We start from the raw sequence: 6,169 nt of genomic DNA, 5'->3' as shown, positions 1-6,169 counted from the left end.
GGCCAGTCGAACCACTTCAAATTGAATCCAGAGCTTTGATGACATGACCAAAATGCTTCGACTTTTTCTGGTATGGTAAGATTATCTATGTTCTTATAGATTTTTGCCCCACACCTGGAAGCAGCCAATTTTCCAAAAACTATAGTTGCTTTCAGTGGTTAATGATATCTGAAGACCTTTTTTTAAGTGCTAGTAATGCTCATGGCTACTGTGTTGCTCAATATTTCTAAAACTTTCTCACTGGATAGATCTTAGAAAATAATTGAAGATAAAATACATCATGAATTCCAATTCCAAAACTAATTTGACTTCATTAGTCTTATATTTGCATATCTTTTCTCTTATGGTGAAAATCTTGGATCCTAATAATAGTACTATAAGTACTTTTTGCTCATCCTAATATCTGTGTGTATGCATACTACGATTTGTTTGTCAACTATAAACAGTTAAACACAAAAATAGTTATAGAATAACAATATGATTACTAGAAATAGTTTAAGATCTTTGTAGTGTTTTTGTCTTTAGGCTATATCCCACTGGAAATGTACAAATTACTGTTTTAAAATCACTTGAATTTCTTCTCAGCCTTTTAGCCAATTTCTAGTGTAAAATGACTTAAAATAATGCCTGTTTGTGTGGTTGAGGTCCCTGATATGTGGTTAATTTCATTTGTTTTATTTTGCATTGAATTCTTAAGGATTTCTTTCTTGTTTTGTTATATTATTATAAAAAGACATTTACATAATTCCAAAATCAAAACTACAAAATAATGTGCAGTTGAGAGAAGTCTCACTTCCAACCCAATCTCCTCCACCCTAGTATCTTCTTCTCCTTCTGAGTAACCTATATTTAAATTAGTTGTTGTTTATCTTCCTTTTTCAATGTAGGCATTTTTGTGTGCATGTGTGTGCATTGTGCTTTTCTCCCTTCTTCAAGATAACTGATAGCATATTTTACGCATTTTTTCCTCATCTTACTATTTTCAGTTTATGATAAATCCTAGATATCACACTATAGTAATTATAGAGATATTTCTCATCCTTTTTTTAGGAGATAAATTGTATTCCATTTTGTGGATATATCACAATTTATTGAAGCAGTCACCTCATTATGGACATTTGTACTGTGTCCAGTCTTTTGCTTTATAAATATTGCTTTCCTCCTAGTTAAATCTCTTCAGTGGCTTCCCTTTGCTTTTAGATAAAACCCAAAGTATTTTCCATAGCCTACAAGGTCCTGCATATTGGATCACTATTTCATTCTCCAACCTCAACTCATATTATTCTCTCCAAATTCTAACTTCACTGGACTTCTACTCCCTCCTAAGAATATTTTCTTGGCACCTATCTTCATGGCTGACATATTTTCATTCTATGGATTAGGAAAGTTCAAATGCTCCTTGCTCACTAATATCTCCCCGAATAGTGCCACCTATAATAACACTACTAGTTCTCACTAGCTAATCATCTTGTTTATTTTCTTCACAACGTGTAACACAATCTACAGTGGTATATGATACATCAAATGATGTTATTATTATACAATAGCATATTGTGTTATCATATTTATTTGTTGTTTGTTCTCTCCACCTAAATATCATTTTGATTATGAATTTTTTATACCTTGTATAGTATCTGATGGTCTAAAAAAGTATTTGTTGAACTGAAGATTGAGTGAATTGATATCAAACAAAAGAAGCTACAGTGGAAAAATACCTATAAAGGCTTAGCAGCTTAAAAATCCAACTAAAGGGGGAAGCGGGGAGGTAAGTGAGGTAAAAGGGGTCAAATATGTGGTGACAAAGAAATCTAACTATGGGTGGTGAACACACAATGCAGTATATGTATGAGTTAGTCTTCAACTGTATACTTGAAACTTACTGAATTTTCTTAATCAATGTCACCATAATACATTTTTTAAAAATCTGACTAAGTACTAATCTGACTCTTTTTGTGTACTACCATAATATACACAAAACTATATTTCTTTCAGTCTGCCAAGTATCATCGGATTAATGTGCTTGTGATTTTACTTGAGCGTTATCTCACCAATTGTAGTATCTAATTTTTTATTGCCTTCGGAACCAATTCAGTAAAATTTATCTGTGATTTACAATTCCATTAAACTGTGAGGCCTTTACATTTATTTTGAGATTTTAGTGAAATGTTTTACTATAATCCTCACATTGTTGTCCAAAAGCAGTGAGGTATATCTGACATATGGCGGTCCTAACAAGAGAGGTACTATTATTTCCATTTTATTGGTTAGGGCCTCAGAAATGTTAAGTAATATGACAAATGGTATATACTAAGTGACTTTGCTGGAACTCAATCCCACATTTCCTTAATTCCAATCTCATGTTTTCTAGTCAGGATACATTCACTATGGAGATATAACAAGGCAGAGTTCTCATTACTTCCAGCCATTTATAAATCCATAGTTTAAAAGGAAATGTTAAAATCTTTGATAAAAACTTTTGTCTGTATGGAGAAAAGTCTGTCCATTTTGGTTTATTTTTATCTACCTATCTACTCAGCCAGGAATTTTCTTAAACTCCATGACTCAGAAAACTGAAATTTAACCATGTGACAAATTTCTGATAGTCTCTACCATGTTAAAAGTATTCACAAATATTCATGCACTTTCAACCTAGTTAAAGTCTCATAACTAACTTAACTAGTTTTGAAATGTTCTCTTTTTTCTGTTACAAAACAGCCTATACAGCATTATGTCGTTCTCACACTTGCTACATCTGTCAATTTTCTTTCACAGTTTCCTGTCAGATTGCCATTTCACCCCACAGCCTCTATTAGACTGCCCCCTGCATTTCATAAAAATGGCCTAACATTCTAAACTGACAGAACCGTTAAATGGCCAGGTATATATATATTTTTCCTCATTGTTGGCACAGCAAAAAAATATCCAAAGCATAAAACTTACTTTAACAAAAAAATAGGAAATTTATATCATTTTTTTTTTTTTTTACAATAGCCTCAATTTCTGTGTAAGAAAATAAATATATCTTCCATTTATTACTTTCATGACAAAACATGTTTCTTTGACTATTGAGTGAATTGATATCAAACAAAAGAAGCTACAGTGGAAAAATACCTATAAAGGCTTAGCAGCTTAAAAATCCAACTAAAGGGGGAAGCAGGGAGGTAAGTGAGGTAAAAGGGGTCAAATATGTGGTGACAAAGAAATCTAACTATGGGTGGTGAACACACAATGCAGTATATGTATGAGTTAGTCTTCAACTGTATACTTGAAACTTACTGAATTTTCTTAATCAATGTCACCATAATACATTTTTTAAAAATCTGACTAAGTACTAATCTGACTCTTTTTGTGTACTACCATAATATACACAAAACTATATTTCTTTCAGTCTGCCAAGTATCATCGGATTAATGTGCTTGTGATTTTACTTGAGCGTTATCTCACCAATTGTAGTATCTAATTTTTTATTGCCTTCGGAACCAATTCAGTAAAATTTATCTGTGATTTACAATTCCATTAAACTGTGAGGCCTTTACATTTATTTTGAGATTTTAGTGAAATGTTTTACTATAATCCTCACATTGTTGTCCGAAAGCAGTGAGGTATATCTGACATATGGAGGTCCTAACAAGAGAGGTACTATTATTTCCATTTTATTGGTTAGGGCCTCAGAAATGTTAAGTAATATGACAAATGGTATATACTAAGTGACTTTGCTGGAATTCAATCCCACGTTTCCTTAATTCCAATCTCATGTTTTCTAGTCAGGATACATTGACTATGGAGATATAACAAGGCAGAGTTCTCATTACTTCCAGCCATTTATAAATCCATAGTTTAAAAGGAAATGTTAAAATCTTTGATAAAAACTTTTGTCTGTATGGAGAAAAGTCTGTCCATTTTGGTTTATTTTTATCTACCTATCTACTCAGCCAGGAATTTTCTTAAACTCCATGACTCAGAAAACTGAAATTTAACCATGTGACAAATTTCTGATAGTCTCTACCGTGTTAAAAGTATTCACAAATATTCATGCACTTTCAACCTAGTTAAAGTCTCATAACTAACTTAACTAGTTTTGAAATGTTCTCTTTTTTCTGTTACAAAACAGCCTATACAGCATTATGTCTTTCTCACACTTGCTACATCTGTCAATTTTCTTTCACAGTTTCCTGTCAGATTGCCATTTCACCCCACAGCCTCTATTAGACTGCCCCCTGCATTTCATAAAAATGGCCTAACATTCTAAACTGACAGAACTTTTAAATGGCCAGGTATATATATATTTTTCCTCATTGTTGGCACAGCAAAAAAATATCCAAAGCATAAAACTTACTTTAACAAAAAAATAGGAAATTTATATCATTTTTTTTTTTTTTTACAATAGCCTCAATTTCTGTGTAAGAAAATAAATATATCTTCCATTTATTACTTTCATGACAAAACATGTTTCTTTGACTGGTCAGGACTTTTGGTAGAAACAAAATGTTTGAAAATTCTACTTTATGTCCTAAACTTTTCTAATTTTCAGAACCACCTGGAACATACAGTAAACACAGACACCCAAGCTCCATTCTTGGGGTTGCTGCTTGACCAAGGGTGTATTGGAAACTGTATTTTGCATAAGAATCTGCATTTCTTAAAAAAGAGCTTAAAGAAGTTGTGGTTCATATATACAATGGAATATTACTCAGCCATTAAAAAAATGAAATCCTACCATTTGCAATGATATGGACGGACCTAGAGGTTATTATGCAGAGTGAAATAAGTCAGAGAAAGATAAATACCATATGATTTCACTTATATGAGGAATCTAAGGAACCAAAAGAACAATCTAATCAAAAACATATTCCAAAATATACAGGACAATCTGGTGTCAGACTGGGGAACAGGGGGGTTGCTGGGAGAAAGGGGTGAAGGGTTAAAGTACAAATTAGTAGTTGATAGATGGTCACGGGGATGGGGAGCACGGCATAGGGAATACAGTGAGCATTAATGAAATGGCTAGGTGGAAAGCCAGAGGAGAGAAAGAGCAATTAGGGGGATCATTTTATAAACTATATGATTGTCTAACCAATATACTGCATTCTTGAAACTAATAAAATAATGTTTTTTTAAAAGATCATGTGGTTCTGATGCTAGGCTTAATTTGGGATTATCAAAGGTCTAAATGCTGTACCATTTGCATTTAGAATTCCTTTGAAGTTAAGAAATACATCTTTGTCAACTAAAGATTGTTATAAAACATAAATGTGCATGTGAATCATCTGGAGATAGTATTAAAATACAGTTGCTGATTGATAGATCCTGGGTGGGGGCTGAGATTATTTCAGAAAAGCTCTCAGTTGATGCCAGTGTTACTGGCCCATAGAACACAATCTGAATGACTCTCAACTCTACATTATTTTTAGAAACACCTGGGGATTAAAAAAAAAAAAAAAACTATACCTGAGTTTCACCCTGTTTCATAGATGTCAAATTATAATGTACGCCTGAAAATTATATAATTGTATTAACCAATGTTACCCCAATAAACTTAATTTAAAAAAAAAAAATCAGAATCTCCAAGAGGAAGAGGTCAGATTATAAGTATATTTTTAAAAATCCACAAGTGATTCTAATGCCTAGCCAGAGTTCAAAACAACTGTCCAAAATGAAAACGCAGGTGATAAAGAGTCAAATTTTCTTTTTGTAGTTGTCAAACTTATAGAACTTATGCTACTTAAACTTCGATGGTAGGCTAAGAAAACTTAAGCTGCCTAAATAGATATTCTCTATATCAAGGAAGAATTTCTGATGGTTCTTCTCTATTTTAAATTCAGATTCCAGTATCCAGGTATCTGCCTTATTATTATTATTATTGTTTTGATGAAAAACTACAAACAGTAGACTATGGTTATTACAGTGGTTCCTCTTTTACCTGTTGTTGGTAGGTGAGTAATGGAGAAGACATCTAAGAGGAAGACATTCAACATTTATTTTATGTGCCTTCAGTATTCAGGATACAGGTAATTTACAAAGACCAGAATTGCTACCCATGGTCCTGGTACTAAGAATTATCTGTTTTTCTCAAATTTAGGTGTTAGTGTTGTCAAAGACTTCTTTATCTTACTGTATCTTCCTCCATGCCCTTCTCCCATATACATACGAAGTAATAGATGATTATCTT

Source organism: Pteropus vampyrus, unplaced genomic scaffold (genome assembly GCF_000151845.1).
Source record: "Pteropus vampyrus isolate Shadow unplaced genomic scaffold, Pvam_2.0 Scaffold186, whole genome shotgun sequence".
Classification (NCBI taxonomy): Eukaryota; Metazoa; Chordata; class Mammalia; order Chiroptera; family Pteropodidae; genus Pteropus; species Pteropus vampyrus.
This window is presented reverse-complemented; position numbering follows the sequence as displayed.